Below are 20,570 nucleotides of genomic sequence, written 5' to 3' on the forward strand. Positions count from 1 at the left end.
ATGTTCCATAATTCCCGGAACATTTCCACGGCACTGACACCCTTCCGTAGTACTACGGAAAGGTGTCAGTGTTCAATGAAAGTGAATGGCTCCGCCGAAACGGAGGCTTTTTGCTGTCGTGTGCATGGGGCCTGAGACCTTGTGTTAGCATCACCATCGTCCTGTAAAACATCTGCAAATGTGATGGAGATTTGACCAGCTTTACCGTTAAGGCCCCATGCACACGGCCGTGCCCATAATAACGGCACTCGATTGCAGGCACCTCCGGCCGCCGACGGCGGCCCGCATTTTCAGGCCGTGCTCCCATACAAAGTATGGGAGCATGGCCCGTAAAGTGCACAAGAACAGACATGTTCCATAATTTTCTTAACATTTCTACGGCATGGACACCCATTCGTAGCGATTCAGAAAGGTGTCCGCGGCCAATAGAACTAAATGGGTCCGTAATCGAAGACCGTATTACGGGCCGCAATTATGGAGAATTTTTACGGTCGTGTACATGGGGCCCAAGACCTAGGTCTGATGGGATTAAATTACATTTTTATTTTGATCCTTTTATCCACCTTTATCTAACATGTTAAAGAGATGGCTTCTCATGCTTAAAACAAATGGTTTTCATATATTATTTGTTTTGTATTTTCATGAAAGTCTAACTCCCCCTTGAATAGGCCTGTAATGTAGGACGGGTGGTGTAAGGCGAAATTTGTGCATAGTCACAGAAAGATGGAATGGAGACCACTCAGTTGTAGGACAAAGTCACGGGCCAGTCCTTTACAAATGCAGGTCCTTGCTTGACCTTCCTGGCTTGCCAACTACCAAAATTGACTTTTGCATTCTTGCTGGTAGAGGGGAATATCCTGCCGCTTTCTCCAGCCAAACACACTGTCTCTCATGGGAAGGTTCCTGCCCATCACCTGACCAACAGTACAACATGTGTGGGGAGCCTTTTGTCCATCACCCACCTATACTCCTGAACCACTGTGGCTCTCAGGGCCCTCAATCGTGCCGCCTGGCACCAATGCAGCTCACAGTCCAGCTTGCTGCATCTATGAGCTTTGCCCACACACTGAACCCGTTAGACTGTAACGTCCGCCTTTTATGTGATAAACACTGACCTTATCGTGAAGACACAGCATAGCTACGCTGGTAACATCCTCGCAAATGTTAGTGTGCAGAAATCATACTAACTAAAATGGCTTTTGGCCCATTTCTTCTGGCGTCAAACAATTTAAAGCCACAGTAGCCAGCTATCATTACCTGAACCTGCAAAATACAAGCAACACATTGATAACATAACATAATAAATACATATGTTGCACAAAACAAATCTTCCTTTTTGGATAAACACTCCTGGGAAGGGAAAATCAGGTTAGCAAATATTGTATAGCATTTCTTTAAGAGACAGTACAAAACACAGTACACTATAATCTGGCACAATATTAACAATGCAATAACATAAAACTAGGGACCCTTTAAGGATTGGGGTCACTCCCACATTCTTACACGCCCATGATATGTTATGCTTCAAATATTGGCGGCACTTTGTGCCAAATCCCCCTCTGCTACTGTTGAAGTACAAAAATCTAAAGAGGAGTTCTACCAATTATTAATTTATATTGCTTGATCTAAAAACATAACAAATAATTGTGGCACAAATTGTTTAATTTTAATGTTTCTGGTTGAATTAGTCTATAAATTGTGATGTCATTATATTAAGGTATGACTAAATGGGACGATTGCTGAATCCTTCCTTTAGACAAAAATTACTTTTATTTTTAGGTACCGCATAACAGTAGGATTGTAACATCCCCTAGATAAGGCTGCCATATTCCATCTTAACTCTGAGTGACAATTCTTTAAAAGTAATTGGCTGTTTGTGTTGTAGACATCATCAGCAGGTTAACATTGTTAATATTGAGATGTTCCTCCTATACCTTGTGCAAGCCTATCCAAGCCATTATTTCAGAAAAATTTATTTTGTTCCCTGAGTATTTTACATCTACATCTTAAACTGTAGATCGCCTGTGCTACAGACTAATTTTATATCGTATTTACCATCAACTTAAAAAAAAAAATGTGTTCCATAAAATAAAGGGCACCGCAATGGGGTCCAGGTTGGCTCCAGCTCATTCAACTAGCAATTTATGTGTTTATAGTTTACACATTATGCTCAGTGCTTGGGAGGGGATGATAGGGAAGTGAAAGTATTTCTATATACTACCTTGCGTGACGCATGTCCTTACTCATACAATGTTGTCTAATGTTTACAAAGTGCTAGTAAGTATGACTGGCAGGTGTCCCAAGAGATAAGTGACTTGTGTACTAGAACCCACAATACTAGGGCTGGTGAGTTCATGGCTGCAGAACATCTTGATAAATGACAATTCCTAGAAAAGGGCAATAAAGGTTTTTGTAGAATTGTCGAATATGGGACATTTGATACCAGAATTTTAAATAACTTACCAGAAAAATAGCATTTTACTATGCAATTGCAGGACAATCGACCTCAAACTTCAGAGGCCAAGGGATGCCTGGTCCCCAGGAAACGAAAAAACACTTGATATTAACAAGGATGTTGCAGAAGAACATGCATTAAAGTTAAAGAGCATTTTCCCATAAAAAGGTCCTTGAGTTGTCCTCTTCTATCAAGTAGTTTCTGGAAAGGCTGTGTGGAAACCTGTCTTCAAGGGTGGTCACTCAGTGTGGCATCCCAATTCTGTATTACTAAATAACTTTGTAGCTTTTCCCTTCAAAACTCCAGGAAATGTGAGTGACAACTCTTTTGAAGCTGCAATGGTAGTTACCAAACTTTCCTTGAAATCATTGTAACAAAAAAAAAAAAAGCTGGCTTCGTTCCCATCTGCATCAGAGCTCCGTTCATGGGTACCGTCGGAGTTTTCCATCAGGGGTACCCATGAACGGAACCCTGACAAACAAATGGAATCCATAGGTTTACATTTGCATCACTATTGATTTCAATGGTGACTGATCCGGTGCAAATGGTTTCCGTTTGTCACCGTTGTTTAAGGGTTCCGTCGTTTTGACCGAATCAATACCATTTTTGTAAATCGGGGATAGAAAAAAGCAAAAAAAACAGCACCACATTATAGTCCTGGTTCCATGTAATATAACATGAATATATAGATTCTTAATCTTTAAGTAAAAAACAATTAAAAAGGTTAAATATACAGGACAATCGCGAAGAATCTTGTGATGACATAACCACATGATAGGTGGGCTGCAATATGGTCAACCTCACAGCTAAGAATCCCTTTTTGCTCCCATTATTCTACAGATTATTTTTTTTGTTGGTCATTATTAGAATTTTCCATGGTATATTACGACACAATAAATACTATATTTGGCAGCATCAGGTAACACTATAAGTCACATAAGTTGAGTGAGCCTATTAGGTTTCATCTGGTCTCCAAGTTTCTGCTCATAAGACGTTAAATCTCTCACCAGGTGTCGTTTCCAGATATTGCTTTCCTTGTTAAAATTATATGTGTGTTATAAAAATTCCAAGACTGGGTGTGGTGAAGATTTAGGATACGGCCACATTGCACATTACCTACTTTCCGAGCAATATGGGGCAGATTTGTGATCACTAGCAACCAATCAGTTCACAGCTATAATTTTTCTGGGAAATAAAAGCAGTAACGTAAATCGGTTGTTACTGGGAACCCCCTTGCTTTTTTTTATCCATACATATTGTTTTAGAATGCAGTGACATGCAGGGGCAGCGTTGATCTCCTGGTTGACTAGAGCAGGGGGTTCCACATTTGTGCCATTCTCTATGCAGCAGGCCACCCTAACACCTGTCAGGGGTTAGCATACTATAGAGCCCAAGAAGCTAAACAGATATATAGTTTTTTGGGAAAAGATTGGAATTTATTGATGAAATTCCTGCTCACTGCAGACTAATGAGTCTAGTGGGCGGTCCTAATAAGTAGTTGACAGCTGTCAATCATTGAGTCACTCCGCCCACTGCATCGAGTTAAAAGAATAAATTCCAAGTTATAATAAAGCTTTTCCCTCAAAACTATGGGGCAGATTTACTAAGACTGGTGTTTTATGCTCCAGTCTTAGTATGAAGGCCGCAGGCGTATGATGTGGCTAATTTATTAAGAGACGCACGCCTCTTAATAAACGTGTGGCTTTTTCCACTGTCCGTACATCAGAAAGGAAAATCTACATCAGCCACCCGCTGGCATAGATTTGTTTTATAGTAAATGTGTCGGCCGTGCCTTATCCACTTAGCCCCGCCTACTTTTTGCTAAAGTGGCATGAGCGGCATATATGCATCAAAAGTCATAATTTTTTATTTATTTTGTACCAAATTGCGACTTTGATACATTTGCACATTTTTTTTTACCTAGAAAACTGGTGTTTTTGCAATGGACAAAGTTTTGTTAAAATTGTGTTTTCTAAAATTTCGCATGAAAGTCTGTTGTTTAGCCCTAGACTTAGGCTGGGTCTACATGGCTATCTTTGGGTTATGTTAGGATGCGATTTCCACATGGCATCCTGCGGTGGGCCATAGCCCTAACACTGAAGATTAGGTCTCGTGAAATAAAAAATAAAAAAAACTTTTCATCAGAGATTGAGTCACCGTTTATACAGTAAACCACATCGATTTTTTTTTTAGGTTTGGTAAGTTGTAAGGTGTCGCAGACCGTGTCGGTTCCATTTATGAGACAGCTTCATCAATAGCTGAGCTCTGTCTAATCTACAGATTCTCAGCACTTTGCATAAAACATAGACACACCTGGCGCCGTAAACATTCAGTCACCCTAGAAGATGGTGATCACACGGTAAATAAAGACGTCAATGCAAAGAAAGATATACAACACAGAAACAGACAGTAAAAGTACGATTCATAAAAAAATTAGACCAAGGGTTCCCCATACTACTGCCAGTTCACGTCACCAGAGCCGAAGTTAGATGTTCTTTTATCATAGATTCTAAGCACTCCTGCAGGACTGTCTGTCTCTCCGCTCTGCTGTCTTTTCATTGGCACCCCCTACACCAACCATCAGTGAGGGCACAGGCCCACCTACACGCCACCACAATCCATCCCACCCAGGAAAGAAGGGTCATGGACTCGTTTTCTCACCACCACCTTAACCCCTAACACCGCAATTAATGTGGAGGGAGGACGGGTTCTCACCACCAAATAGAAAAAGGGGATGGGACCATCCTAGGACGGGTGTTTAGTGATCTCTCGTTTTTACAAATCGCAATGGAGAAGATTTACGAGTGGTGGGCCAGCATCTCTTCCCCATGCCGTGTGCACAAGTCTGATGTAGGCTGAAAACCATGCTAAGGCTATGTTCACACGGCTTAGCAAAATACGTCTGAAAATACGGAGCTGTTTTAAGGCGTAAGCAGCTCCTGATTTTCAGACGTTTTTGTAACTACTCGCGTTTTTCGCGGCATATTTTAGGGCCGTTATTGGAGCTGTTTTTCAATGGAGTCAATGAAAAACGGCTCCAAAAACGTCCCGAGAAGTGACATGCACTTCATTTTCGCGGGCGTCTTTTTACGCGCCGTATTTTGACAGCGACGCGTAAAATAACACCTCGTGGGAACAGAACATTGTAAAACCCATTGAAAGCAACGGGCAGATGTTTGTAGGTGCAATGGAGTGGTTTTTTCAGGCGTAATTCGAGGCATAAAACATACCCTTATACTTCAAAAAGTGGTGGAAAATTTAAATAAATGAGTCACACTCGTTCTGACTCTAAAGCCCATATTACACCGGCTGATAAGTGGCCGGTGCAGCGAACGCCGATCAACGAGACATCGATGATCGGCGCTCGTTTGCTCCTGTCACGCGGAGCTATGGATGGGGACGAGCGTTCGTTACTCTGATCGCTCGTCCCCATACATTATTATCATGTCGGCAGCGCGTCTCCCGGTTCACACACCAAGATGCGCTGCCGACAACCAGAATATTTTACTTTTTTAAAACGATACGACCAGCGGATAATCCAGTGTTTGCTCGTTCATATGCTGATCGCTGCCTTGTGGTTAATCATCATGTGTAAAACCCCCTTAAGGCCCCGTTCACACAGTTTTTTGACGTGGAAATCGCGTCAAAAACTGCGCCAAAAAATTTCCGAAAATGCCTCTTATTGATTTCAATAGGAGGTAGGGGCGTTTTTTATCCCACGAGCGGAAAGAAATGCTTGCGGGAAATATAAGCGACTTGACCTATCTAGAGGCGTATTCCGCCTCAAAAACCCCATTGAAATCAATGGGAGACGGAAAATACTTGTGCGAACAGCCGCTGCGGTTTTTGACACGGTTTTTGTCTTTGCCGGGTGAAGAAAGAGGTAAAAAAAAACGCCTAAATTAAAAGCGGGAAAAAATCACGTGTGGTGTAAAAAAAAAAAACAGCTGACTTTTCCATGCGAAATTTTCTGGCTGCAAAAAACGCAGTGGGAATTAGGGAATGTTAACACGGCAAACAAAAAACGGCTGTAAAATACGGAGCTTTTACAAACGGCGCATAAAAAAATGCCCCGTGTGAACAAAAAAGCCGTTTTTCCCATTGCATTTTTAGCTGTTTTTCAGGGCGTTTAAGGCCCGAAAAACGGCCGTGTGAACATACCCTCAGGCTTTTTAAGGGTATGGTTACACTTCGTTTTTGACTGCCTGCGTGTTCTTTGCCGCGATTTATAGCGGCGTTTTTCGGCCGCAGCCATTTAGTAAAAAACAGTACCAACAGACTCTGTGTGAACTAGGCCTAAAGCTCCGGGGGCACATTTGTATGTATCAGAAGTTTGGGACAAACAACATATTTTTTAATGGATTTACAGCGGAAAACTGAATAAGGCTGGGTTCACACGTCCTATTTTCAGGCGTAAACGAGGCGTATTATGCCTCGAGTTACGCCTGAAAATACGGCTCCAATACGTCGGCAAACATCTGCCCATTCATTTGAATGGGTTTGCCGACGTACTGTGCCGACGACCTGTCATTTACGCGTTGTCATTTTATAGCTGTCAAAAGACGACGCGTAAAATTACAGCCTCGTCAAAAGAAGTGCAGGACACTTATATACATTATATGCAGGACACTTGTATACATTATATGCAGGACACTTATATACATTATATGCAGGACACTTATATACATTATATGCGGGACACTTATATACATTATATGCGGGACACTTATATACATTATATGCGGGACACTTATATACATTATATGCAGGACACTTATATACATTATATGCAGGACACTTATATACATTATATGCAGGACACTTATATACATTATATGCAGGACACTTATATACATTATATGCAGGACACTTATATACATTATATGCGGGACACTTATATACATTATATGCAGGACACTTATATACATTATATGCAGGACACTTATATACATTATATGCAGGACACTTATATACATTATATGCAGGACACTTATATACATTATATGCCGGACACTTATATACATTATATGCGGGACACTTATATACATTATATGCGGGACACTTATATACATTATATGCGGGACACTTATATACATTATATGCAGGACACTTATACACATTATATGCAGGTCACTTCTAGGGACATTTTTGGAGCCGTTTTCTCATAGACTGTATTGAAAACAGCTCCAAAAACGGCGCGAAAAACCTGAGTTGCTCAAAAAATGTCTGAAAATCAGGTGCTGTTTTCCCTTGAAAACAGCTCCGTATTTTCAGACGTTTTTGGCTCAGCGTGTGAACATACCCTAAGGGTATGTTCACACGAGGGCGTCCGTAACGGCTGAAATTACGGGGATGTTTCCGCCTGAAAACATCCCCGTAATTTCAGCCGTAACGGCATGTGCAGGCGCTTGAACGCCGCGTCCATTACGGACGTAATTGGCGCTGCTATTCATTGGAGTCAATGAATAACGGCTCCAATTACGGCCAAAGAAGTGACAGGTCACTTCTTTGACGCGGGCGTCTATTTACGCGCCGTCATTTGACAGCGGCGCGTAAATTACGCCTCGTGTGAACAGACAAACGTCTGCCCATTGCTTTCAATGGGCAGATGTTTGTCAGCGCTATTGAGGCGCTATTTTCGGACGTAATTCGGGGCAAAAACGCCCGAATTACGTCCGTAATTAGTGCGTGTGAACATACCCTAAGGGTATGTTCACAGGCTGAGCCAAAAACGTCTTAAAATACGGAGCTGTTTTCAAGGGAAAACAACATCTGATTTTCAGACGTTTTTCGCGCCGTTTTTTCGGCCGTTTTTGGAGCTGTTTTCAATACAGTCTATGAGGAAACGGCTCCAAAATCGTCCCAAGAAGTATCCTGCACTTCTTTTGACGAGGCTGTATTTTTACGCGTCGTCGTTTGACAGCTGTCAAACGACGACGCGTAAATTACAGGTCGTCGGCACAGTACGTCGGCAAACCCATTCAAATGAATGGGCAGATGTTTGCCGACGTATTGTAGCCGTATTTTCAGGCGTAAATCGAGGCATAATACGCCTCGTTTACGTCTGAAAATAGGTCGTGTGAACCCAGCCTAAGGCCGGATTCCCACATAGCGGAAACGCTGCAGAATTCTGTGGGGAAATTACGCAGCATTGACAATAGCAGCAAAGTCTATGAGATTTTAAAAAATCTCCTGCCCACGGTGCGGGGAAAAACGCAGCGAGAAAGTTCATAAATTGGCCTACGGTGCGGAATTTAAATCCTCAGCATGTCAATTTATGCTGCGTTTTCGCTTTAATGTGACGGGTCTTCCCCCTATTGAATTCAATGGGGATACAAAACCAGCAACAAAGAGCCAAGTAATGTGACTTGTAGCGGAATCGCAGCAATTCCACCGCAAAAATCGCAACTGAGAAAAAAAACAAAAAAACCCTTATACTTAAAGCCCAGGCGTGGTCATTACGACGCTTTCTTCCAGGCCGGCCTCCTGGGATGACGTTTCATCCCATGTGACCGCTGCAGCGTCATCCTGGGAGGCCGGACTATGTGTCAACTGAGGGACGCGTCGCCATGACTACGGCCGGGGTAAGTATTAATGTTTTTGGTTTTTTTTCTAGCGCTGCTTTCTGCAGCGGAGATTCCGCCTGAAAAACTGCACCACAATGTAGTACGGTTTTTCGGATGCAATGTGCTGCGGGTTCTAGTTCGGATACGCTGCGTAGTTAACACAGCGTATCCGACCCGTGGGAACTCGGCCTAAATCTGCCCCATGTGTGAAGAGAATTTCATATTATTTTTTTTTTAACTACCAGCAAACATTTGGCAGCTGCGTTTTAGCAGAAAATAGCCAAAAAAACTCCACAAAAACCTGCCATAAATGCTGCGTGTGAATTCCGCTAAGGCCTTGTTCACACAGTTTTTTGCAGGCAGAAAATTCTGCCTGAAAATTCCGTTTGGAATTTGGAGGCAGAATTTGATCTGCCTGCACGCCGTTTGCTGCGGCATTTTTCGCCCGCGGCAATTCAGCGCCGTGGGCAAAAAACTTAGCGAAATACACTTTCTCTGCCTCCCATTGATGTCAATGGGAGGTCAGAGAGATAAACGCCCGAAGATAGGGCATGTCGCTTCTTTTTCCCGTGAGACGGTTTTTCCGCTTACGGGAAAAAAACAAGAAACATTAAAATCAATGGGAGGCGTTTTTGGCCATTTTTTGGCGCGGTTTCCATGTAAAAAAAACTCTGTGCGAACAGGGCCTTAAAGGCCTCCGTCACAAAGGGTTTTTGTTTAAGCTTTGGAACTGCAGCATTTTTTGTAAATGTATTACTTTTTTACGCCATATTTACGATTTTGGTGGCATTTTTATTTATTGTTGTTTTGTACATGCAATTTTTTTCTAGTGTTTTTCAATATCTAAAGAAAAGCCTATAGGACAAAATGCGCGATACCCAGAGCATGCTGCGATTTTAAAAAAACCGCTACTGTACCCAACACCACCACAACCAAAAGCGCTGTGTATGTAGACTTTTCAAAATTTTACCGAAAAACGCCTACGAAAAACGCTACGAAAAATGCAGCAAAACGCTGCGTATGAACCGCCGTAGAGGAAAAGTTGCCCATAGCAACCAATCCGTTAGTTTGTTTCATTTTCCAAAGAGCCCTATAACAATAAGCTGAAATCTGATTGGTTGCTAATGTTTGAGTTTTGTGTGGGTTTTTATAGGTTTTTTTTGGGGAGCGGATCCTGAAGTAGAAGAACTGTCCTGGTTGCCAATAGCAACCAGTCAGGGCTCAGCAATCGTTTTATAAACTGCACTGTAAAATGGATGATGGATTCTGATAGTTGCCATGGGTAACATGCCAAATCTTCTCTGGGATGGTTATAATACCCGAGTCCCATTCATATCTGGTCAATGTAACCACAGAAATAAAAAAGAAAAACATCCACATAATCTCTGTCAGCTTTACTCAAAATTCATTTTCATTTTCCTGTCAGATTATTTTTCTTGCTATATCTGACTTTTATTGATTTATTGGATTTCTGATCTCCCCCTATTTCTTAGTTGGAACAGTCCGGTCACAAGACCCAGTTTCCTTCTCTGAGGTACTGTTCAGGTGAGGCTGCGGAACTACTACATGGGGGGGGGGGAGACATTCACGTCACATGTCTGCGCAGCTGTATTCATTTCAATGCGAATGCTGGGGGTTGTAGTTCCACAACAACTTGACACCTGTTACTCCTCTGCCGGTGAGTGACCATTTTTAGTGGTAGGTGTTTTAGACACTTTCTGTGGCTGAGACGACCATAGCCTGCGTTTTCCTTTACAGTACGTGCGGTTTTGCAGCAAAACCGTAACGCTGACAGGACCTCACGCCGCAGTTTTTCACATTGACGTCAATGGCGACAGATACGGTATGCTGCGGTTTTAGTCACGTGACCTCGTGCTTTTATAGAGGTCACGGAAATGCAAGGCGACTTCTACTCAAAGGGGTTCTGTACGTGTGTAATTAAACGTGAAGTGCTAACACGTGTAATTTGGGAAGCAGGCTGCTGCAGAACCTCTTGTTGAACAGAAAGCAGCCGGTTGAAGAATATGTCATGCTCTCTCTTTAAAACAAGGTCTGCAACAACTGAGGTGTGTGTTACATTGCCAGCCATAGTGTCCCCCCAAATGCCAACCACGCTGGGACTGTGTCCTCCCACTTTACGGATCCAACGGCTACGGATACACATCCGTAGACATCCGCAATTGCTTTAGCGCCAATAGACTTCTATGGGCGAGTCCGTGCCGCAATTTCAGACAAAAATAGGACAGGTTCTTTATTTTGCAAATCATTTCTACGGCCCATATATATATGTTTAGGTTCCGTTGCTGGTTTTGGCTTAAAAAAATTTACGTGCAAAATTTGCAGCAGTTTGGCACTGTTTGAACAAGGTCTTGGGCTCAGTTCATGCTACGGTTTTTGGCGCCAAAAAACTGCCCAAATCGCCCCTCATTGATTTTAATGGGACCAGAGGCTTTTTTCCCCCCGAGAGACTTTTGCCATGCGATTTCCACCTCTGACCTCCCACTGAAATCAATGGGAGGCAGAAAAAACCTCCAGCTCTTGTTTTCAGCATTTTTGCATTAGAATTAACAGCCGCAAGCAAAAAGCACCGCAAAAACAGCGAAAAGAAAGAAACCCCCAAAAACGCTGGCAATTAAAAATCAATCCTCAAAATTCCTGAAAGAATGTGAGTTTACACTTAGGCCTCATTCACACATCCGTATTGGTTCTGCGCTCTGCAAAACCACGGACCTGCTGTGGTCCATTTGACCGCAAAAAAACTGTGCTGTGCCTCTGTGTGTCATCAGGATTCACGGATCCACAAAAAAAACAAAAAAAGTTTTCACCAGTAGTGTGAAGTCGGAAATCCGCTCTGCAAAAAGTCTTGTCCTAAATTTTTGCTGTCTGGATTGTTGTGGAAGTCAATGGCTCAATATATATTAGACTGAAATTTAGACGAATGTTCCAACAGACACGCCAGGAACTTTATCCAGCATCCTAATCAGGAGATTTCATACCGATATATATAGAGAGAGGAGAAATAACACACAGACGCTGCTGATATGCTCAAAATACTCCTCTGAGGGTTTATTGCCAAACTCAATTACAATAATATCATTCAAAAGGGGCGTAGACTTGAGGTTAACCAATCAGAGGCAATGTGACAATAACTCTGCTCAGCCAATAGCAGACCATAAGAATATTTCAAATACATAATTATAATTCTTCATAAAAATGCTGACATCAGGTAAGGCCCCATGCACACGAGTGTATTTTTCCCGTCCGTAAATACGGGTCCGTTGTCACCCGTATTCCACCCATATTTACGGACCCGTTTTCTCTGCTATATTGCACTGCACTATTCGGCAGCCCGTTCTCTCTATCAGTGCTGGATAGAGAGAAGGGGCAGCCCTTTCGGGCAGAGTTTCTGCAGCGGAACGCAGCGATTGAAAGTAAAAGAAGTTCATACATACTCCGGACGTTGTCTTGGTGACGCGTCCCTCTTTTGACATCCAGTCCGACCTCCCTGGATGACGCAGCAATCCATGTGACCGCTGCTGCAGCGGTCACATGGTCTGAAGAGTTATCCCAGGAGGTCGAACTGGAGGAAGAAGCAGGGAGTTCTGGGTAAGTATTAACTTTTTTTTTGTTATAGGTTTTTGAAGTTAACATTAGATATCTATATTGTGAGCGCTGCGCATGGTAGTCACTGTCCAGGGTGCTGAAAGAGTTACTGCCGATCAGTGCAGCCCCTTCTCTCTATCCCGCACTGATCGTTTAACTCTTTCAGCACCCTGGACAGTGACTATCCCCTGACGTCGCCTAGCAACGCTCCCGTAATTACGGGAGCCCCATAGACTTCTATGGGCTGCCCGTGCCGTAATTACGGCCTGAAATAGGTCATGTTCTATATTTTTCAACGGCCCGGGCACCTTCCCGTAAGCATACAGGGAGGTACCCGTGGCCAATAGAAGTTTATGGTGCCGTAATTACGGGCGTGTACATGGGGCCTAACACCTGGAAACAAGCGTACAATAGGGTGGTGTTAGATGTTCTTACCCATGAGGGAGTTTCTTTTGGGATAACGACAAATAGTTGCACTTTATATCTGGGCGTTCAGCCAACCCGCTAGCCATGGATGCATGAGGGCCACACGATGAACACATAGAGATAACACATTTCTTTGAGACTTGAGCAGAACTATGTAGAGGAAAAGTCATTAAAATAATGGAGAATAAATATCTTCGTAATTCGGCATCCTGCTTGATAATTCATAATGTCTTTTAATACAGAGAATATAAGCAAATAAACCATCCTTCACAGGATTCACGGCCCCAGCACTCATCCACGAAAACCAGGGTCGTGTGCATGGGGCCATAGAAATGAATGTGTTAGCAATAATACGGACAAATTGCGGACGCAAATGCACGGTCTTAGGGTATCCTCGTGTAGCATATTTGTTGCAGACTTTCCGCATCGTGTGAATAAGTTTTCTTTTAAATCTCATCCATTGGCTCGTAACAGTCTTCCACTGAGGATTTAATGTCCGCAAATACGGACGGGTATCTGCAACAAGTTTTCTACGTTTGCAGTCTTTTCTATGCAATTGTGACAGGAGAGGGCCCCTGGGCATCAACAGAATATGGGCCCCTGGCTCTAACTAAGCAGAGAGCACACACCTTATGTCTCACCAGCAATTGTGAACCGATAACAGTGACAGTGGCCCCCCCCCCCTCACCTACCGCACAGGCTGCACATATTGTATATTGTGACATAAAGCTGGTGCTATGGCATTGGTACACATGTCCCATTGTGCCTCAAAAGCCAGTGACTTCTCCCCCATATTACAGTTAGGACTTGCATGGTCTCCTGGCACTAGGGGGCGTAGATATAGAGGGTGCAGAGGTACCAGTTTCACCCGGCCCTGGTGGCTGAGAGGTCCAAAAACCCCTCTGCCACATAGGAAGAAGCCAGTATACGCGTCAATTGATGCATAATATATAGGGGTGTGTAAAATAAAGTATGTAGTATAAGTGAATTTAGTAGATAATCTAATTCTATACACATAATTTGTCCCTGTAATTACTGCATACGCTGCTGCACGGATTACTTCAATAACTTCGATCTCCGTTCTGTCACAACGTCATTATAATTGGGTATTCAGCTGGATATTATTACATTTGTGTCTTTCAGCTTGTGACTATAATGGACAGGTTCCCGTTTCTTCGCCCCACGCAGAGGTCATAGCTATAAGGTAAGACGATGGCTGCTGGTTTATCTTCGCGTTATATCAGGTAATGAAAATACTCTGGCGCTTATGTACAGATTGAACCCATCAGTAGTCAAAGTTATTGATCTATTAATCATTTAGAAAGGTGACTTTCCAATGTTCAGATTCGACTTGTTACACTTAATGGATAATCCTTATAAACTCCACAGTATATCCATCAATGTATTTCAGGAATACCGTACATGCATAACATACAGTAATAGCACAAGATGTGAAAAAATAAGAAGCAAAATTGATACACTTTTATAAGACCTTTTGGTGTTTTTTTTAAATATAGGAAGACTCTTAGGCTGGGTTCACACGACCTATTTTCAGGCGTAATGGAGGCGAATTACGCCTGAAAACACGGCTCCAATACGTTGGCAAACATCTGCCTATTCATTTCAATGGGTTTGCCGACGTACTGTGCCGACGACCTGTAATTTTACGCGTCGCTGTCAAAAGACGGTGCGTATAATAACAGCCTCGTCAAAGAAGTGCAGGACACTTCTTGGGACGTAATTGGAGCCGTTTTTCATTGAATCCAATGAAGAACAGCTCCAAATTACATCCGTAATGGACGCCTCGCAAAACGCGAGTACATGCAATTACGTCTGAAATTCAGGAGCTGTTTTCTCCTGAAAACAGCTCCGTAAATTCAAACGTAAATGCAGTTATCGTGTGCACATACCCTTAGGCTGGGTTCACACGACCTATTTTCAGGCGTAATGGAGGCTTTTTACGCCTCGAATTACACCTGAAAACACGGCTCCAATACGTTGGCAAACATCTGCCCATTGCTTTCAATGGGTTTGCCGATGTACTGTGCCGACGACCTGTCATTTTACGCATCGCTGTCAAAAGACGACGCGTAAAATAACAGCCTCGTCAAAAGAAGTGCAGGACACTTCTTGGGACGTTTTTGGAGCCGTTTTCTCATAGACTCTATTGAAAACAGCTCCAAAAACGGCTGAAAAAACAGCGCGAAAAACGCGAGTTGCTCAAAAAACTTCTGAAAATCAGGTGCTGTTTTCCCTTGAAAACAGCTCCGTATTTTCAGACGTTTTTGGCTCAGCGTGTGAACATACCCTCACACCTCATGCACACGACCATGTGCGCCGGCCGATTCCCGTCAGTGATCTGAGGAAAGATACATGTCCTATCTTTCCTCGGATCGGAGTCGCGGATCATTTTTCACGGACCCGATTCACCTCCTAAAGAGAATGGGTCCATGAAGACTATCGGGTGCCACTCGAATGCCATCAAAAACATGTGTGCATGAGGCGTAAGAGTTTTCTGGGATTTGTAAGATACTCGTCATCACCAATAGGTGTAACTAAAGTCATAGCTACTGCTATGGGGCCCAGAAACTGGGAGCAAAAAACATGATGGCTTTCTGCGGTGCTCTGCTATTTGGGTCCTGCTTGGTGTAGATGATCTGATATGACGCTACCATCCATCCCTTGGTTGCTGCTCAATTAAATGTAGTTCTGATGCTATTTGCTTTACTGCATTTCAATTTACTGTCGATAAGGTGGGGGCCCATTCTTAATTTTTCTATTGTGCCCTTTAAATTCTAATTACACCCCTGCTGTCACCCGCCACCAGTCTCTGCGGTTTCCTGTTGCTCCCTCTTCACCTATCCCAATGTAAGATGTTGGAGACACCACTGTCCTCTATTATGCAAATCACTTGTGTGTGTAAAAGAAACATTTTGGGTAATGGGTATACACAGTATATATTGGGCAACACGGTTCCGTAATATAAGGTTTTGATCGACTCATCTAATTAGAAATGATTTGCTTTTCCCTCAGTACTTCTAATTATTAGTGTCCTAAATCTTTATTAAATGTTTATCTTTATTATTGTTTTAAATAAAGCTTATGCATTGTATAACAAATGTACTTTGTGAGTGAGTTTTTCACCATTTTCAAGATCTCGGCTGACTGTCAGTGAATGCAAACCTTCTTGTTTACAAGAGGGTGAAAATCTGTCCTGATCCAGAGCTACTCAGAACACTATCGGTTTAGGGCAGGGGTCAGCAACTTACGGCACTCCAGCTGTTGTGAAACTACAACTCCCAGCATGCCTGGACAGCCAAAGGCTTTATTATTCCAGCCAAAGGCTGTCAGGTCATGCTGGGAATTGTAGAAGGTTACTGATCCCTGGTCTAGGGAATCTTCTGTAAACCAAACATGGCAATTGCTCATATCTCTCTCAGCTGTGTGAAGATATACTCCCCAACTGTGCCGCTTTTAGCGGAGTGATCAGCAAAACTTCTGATAGGGGCGGGCTTATGCAAATATACTTAAAAGTGGGCGTTTCTGAGAGGTTTTGCACTCGTTCTGGGCGGATTGGAGGCAGAGCTTAAAACTATCCCGCAAATTGGGAATTAAATGTTGAGCGGTAAAGTGAAGATAGGACTAGGTCAGGGCGGGTTTTAAGAAGAATGTTTCTAACAGCAAGCAGAGATCTTTGAAAATGGTGGAAAAAAGGTACTTTATTTTACAATGAGCTTATATTTACTTTATTTACATTTTCGTTTTTTAATAAAAATATATCCCACTATGAAATTGCTGAACGCAAACATAACTGACACGAGAAATCGGAATATTTTATCTTTTTATTAATAAAATGACAGTGGGAATACACATCACTGTCGTCCGGAAAAAAAAAGTCACATGGCTATTTTGCACTTTGTAAAGGATAAAAAATACAAATCTTTAAAAGGCTCGTCACGCTCTACAGAAAACCTGAGCCTGTTACATTATAAACCTACGGAAATGTGGTCATACGGCGACATATCAAAAAGAAGCCGATTTATCATGTAAATGCTCCATAACAGCGAGTGACCGAGTACAGCGTGATTGACAAGAGAGAAGTTATACAAGATGAGGACGGCCCGGAGCTACCTGTGCTGCCACTTCTAGTAGCCGGGATCACGCTACCATCCATGACCTTCCTCCACGGCTCAACCACAGAGTAAATAAATTCCCAAAAATTTTTAATTGAAGACCAGTTCATTTGGTGGGGTGATCATACTATTAGAAGTCGCCTGTGTAGCTCGGGGCATAATCTGCACCTAAATTAATAAACCGCCCAATAGGGACACCCTACAAGTCCCAGTTGATATAGAGGGACCCGAAAAACTTTGGGCAGTCAAAAATCTTGGACTATAATGACCCATTGGGTGAATGTTTTTTGGTTTTTTTTATAAATGGAGTTCAGTTTGGATAAGTATATTTGTGTTACACAAATTAAAAAAAGATTCTTACGACACCTTTGCAGTAAATATATCAAGTATTTTGTGTAGGGACACAATTTCTCAACCTTGTATGCCAACAACTTGATTTGGAAGCGTGGGGCATACATAGGGGGGTAAATACTAAATGGGGCCTGATTGCCGGCCGAAGGATTGTCACCCCTATAAGGCAATAGGAAAGGGCAGGCCTGCACGGTCTGAAACTAACATGATATAGATTATAATCCTATAATAGTCGCTGAGGCTGCATTTTTTTAGGGATGTCTTTGGTTTACAAAACGTTGTTCACGTCATTGTCGTATTTTTGTAGCAGCAAAACTTGTATAGGACAGAACATGTAAGGCAGCGGTCCCTAACACTTTTTGCACCAAGTACCAGTTTCATGCAAGAAAATGTTTCCAGGGACCGGCGGGGACTGGTTGCGGTTGGTAGGGACAGTTCACACGTTGCGTAAATGTCGCAGGTTTTCCACAATGGAATTTGTTGCGGAAAATCAGCAGCATAATACAGTAGCAGTAAAGTGGAGGAGATAGAACAAATCTCGTGCACGCGCTGCGTAAATACGGAGCGGAAGAACCGCTCAGAAATGGACCTGCGGTGCAGAGTTTTGTACCGTTGCATGTCAATTTTATTTGCGTAAACGCTGCTTATTTGTTGCGGTTTTTCCCCATTGAATTCATTGGGGAGGTATAACTCACAACAAATAGCAGTTGTTGCGTTTATTGCGGCGGAATCGCAGCGATTCTTACGCAAAAACGCAACAAAAAAACCCCCCCCCAAAAAAGTATACTTACCCAGAAGTCTGTGTTCTTCCTCCAGGCTGGCCTCCTGGGGTGACGTTGCATCCCATGTGACCGCCGCTGCAGCCAATCACAGGCCGCAGCGGTCTCCTGGGATGAAACGTCATCCTAGCAGGCCGGCTAAATTCTCAGTAAAAATCTTAGTATGAAGATATTTCAAACTACTCTTTTACTTCCATACTCCAACCCCGTAAATCTTGCACCATCTAGTCATTTCAAATAAAAATACACATTTTTATTTATTTCCTCAAGAATAATTTTTTCCCATATACTCTATTAGGCTGGATTCACACACAGCGTTTTGCTGCGTTTTTTTGTGCATTTTTCGTGACGCTTTTAGCAGTGTTTTTTATGCATCGTTTTTTCTTTTTTAGTTAGGCCAGATACATTAAAGTCTAAAGTGAGATATAAAATGCACTACATACAACTGTGTTTTGGTTTGTGGCGTTTTTGAGGCAATTTTGTGGTCAGTGGCATTTTTTTCCAAAAACAGCATGCTCTGGGTATGGCGGTTTTTTTCAGGCTTTGTCCCCATAGGCTTTTCCATAAAACCTCAAAAACGCCATAAAACAAGCTGTCACATTTTACAAAACGCTGGCATTTTTAGGCTACATTCATACGAACGTGGCCAACAGAGGTGCACGCGTGCAGGACTAGAGTCTATGGGGAGGGGATACGTGAAAACGCAAGAAACTTGGACATGTCCTATTAAAACAACGTCCGTCACATGGACGAGATACACGCTAGTCTGAATGAGCCCTAACATGCAGTTTAAAACGGCAGAAAAAATAAATCTGTGTGAAGGGGGCATTAGGGGATTCTGAGTTAATAGAGGGGGGTCCACTGTTCAGGATCCTCATCTCTTGGCCAGAATGAAGAGCGGTTACATAGAGGGTCTCTTGATTCGGAGGACCTGTCTTGTTTTACACAGATAACCCATTGATATGAATTGGCACTGCGTAATGCTTAACTTTCCCTGTGGTGGCGCTGTAGGGATATTGAACACTTATTGCCAGGTTTCCCCCACAGATTACAGCTGATCGCTGCGGGTCCCAACACTTTGTGATCAGTTCATTGGCAAGGGACCCTTCTAACAACCCGGGTTTGTCCAAAGTGAAGAACTCCACTTAATAATGAATATGAATTTGGGTCACAAAATGATGATCTTTTAATGGCAAAGGTTGAGAAACTCTGATGTAATATATTTCCACCATTGAATCATTTAACAATCTGCAACAAGTTCCAGCAAATATTGTAAATACGATTCCAAGAGCAGGTTCTGTGTGCAACATCATTTTACACTTTACATATAGATCTGAAAGGTTTATTTGCAAATGCTTTGCTTTACTTATATTGTACTGATCCTAGGTTACATCACGTGCTATATCACAGTAGCATGTCTATATTGGCAGAACTCGGCACTCTCCATATTCCCTGCTTGTTCAGTGCCTGCACAGAGCTTGCTCTGGTGATTTGCATCCTGGGTTACACCAGACGTTGTACAGTAATCTAATGTAGGAATAACTAATACAGCGCTGTACATAGAATTGAATTTGTCTGTTGACAGTTTACTTTGCAATAACAACCTGAAGAGATTTGAATACAGCTCTGAAGTACAGTATAACACAGGCTGTAACTCTGAATCAGTACAGGATAATGTAATGTATGTACACAGCGAGTGCAGCTCTGGAGTATAATACAGGCTGTAACTCAGGGTAAGTAATGTAATGTATGTACGCAGTGACTCCACCAGCAGAATAGTGAATGCAGCTCTGGAGTATAATACAGGATATAACTCAGGATCAGTACAGGATAAGTAATGTAATGTATGTACACAGTGACTCCACCAGCAGAATAGTGAGTGCAGCTCTGGAGTATAATACAGGATATAACTCAGGAGCAGTACAGGATAAGTAATGTAATGTATGTACACAGTGACTCCACCAGCAGAATAGTGAGTGCAGCTCTGGTGTATAATATAGGATGTAACTCAGGATCAGTACAGGATAAGTAATGTAATGTATGTACACATTAACTCCACCAGCAGAATAGTGAGTGCAGCTCTGGAGTATAATACAGGATGTAACTCAGGATTAGTACAGGATAAGTAATGTATGTACACAGTGACTCCACCAGCAGAATAGTGAGTACAGCTCTGGAGTATAATACAGGATATAACTCAGGATCAGTACAGGATAAGTAATGTAATGTATGTACACAGTGACTCCACCAGCAGAAT

General features: G+C 42.6%; 1 long non-coding RNA gene across 3 annotated transcripts in view; it reads left to right on the top strand.

Moving 5' to 3' along the window:
* LOC142659071 (uncharacterized) overlaps positions 1 to 20,570 on the top strand; it is a 215,795-nt gene that overhangs the window by 35,715 nt on the left and 159,510 nt on the right. The window contains exons 1-3 of one of the 3 annotated variants that reach the window (XR_012850262.1): positions 10,606 to 10,699; positions 10,780 to 10,864; positions 14,194 to 14,254. This is a non-coding gene — a long non-coding RNA (uncharacterized LOC142659071). Of the gene's footprint in view, positions 1 to 10,605; positions 10,700 to 10,779; positions 10,865 to 14,193; positions 14,255 to 20,570 lie in introns of those variants that run through there. The other 2 variants (XR_012850263.1, XR_012850264.1) reach the window with 2 other exon arrangements.

The sequence above is a fragment of the Rhinoderma darwinii genome, chromosome 8, assembly GCF_050947455.1.
Source record: "Rhinoderma darwinii isolate aRhiDar2 chromosome 8, aRhiDar2.hap1, whole genome shotgun sequence".
In the NCBI taxonomy this organism is placed as follows: Eukaryota; Metazoa; Chordata; class Amphibia; order Anura; family Rhinodermatidae; genus Rhinoderma; species Rhinoderma darwinii.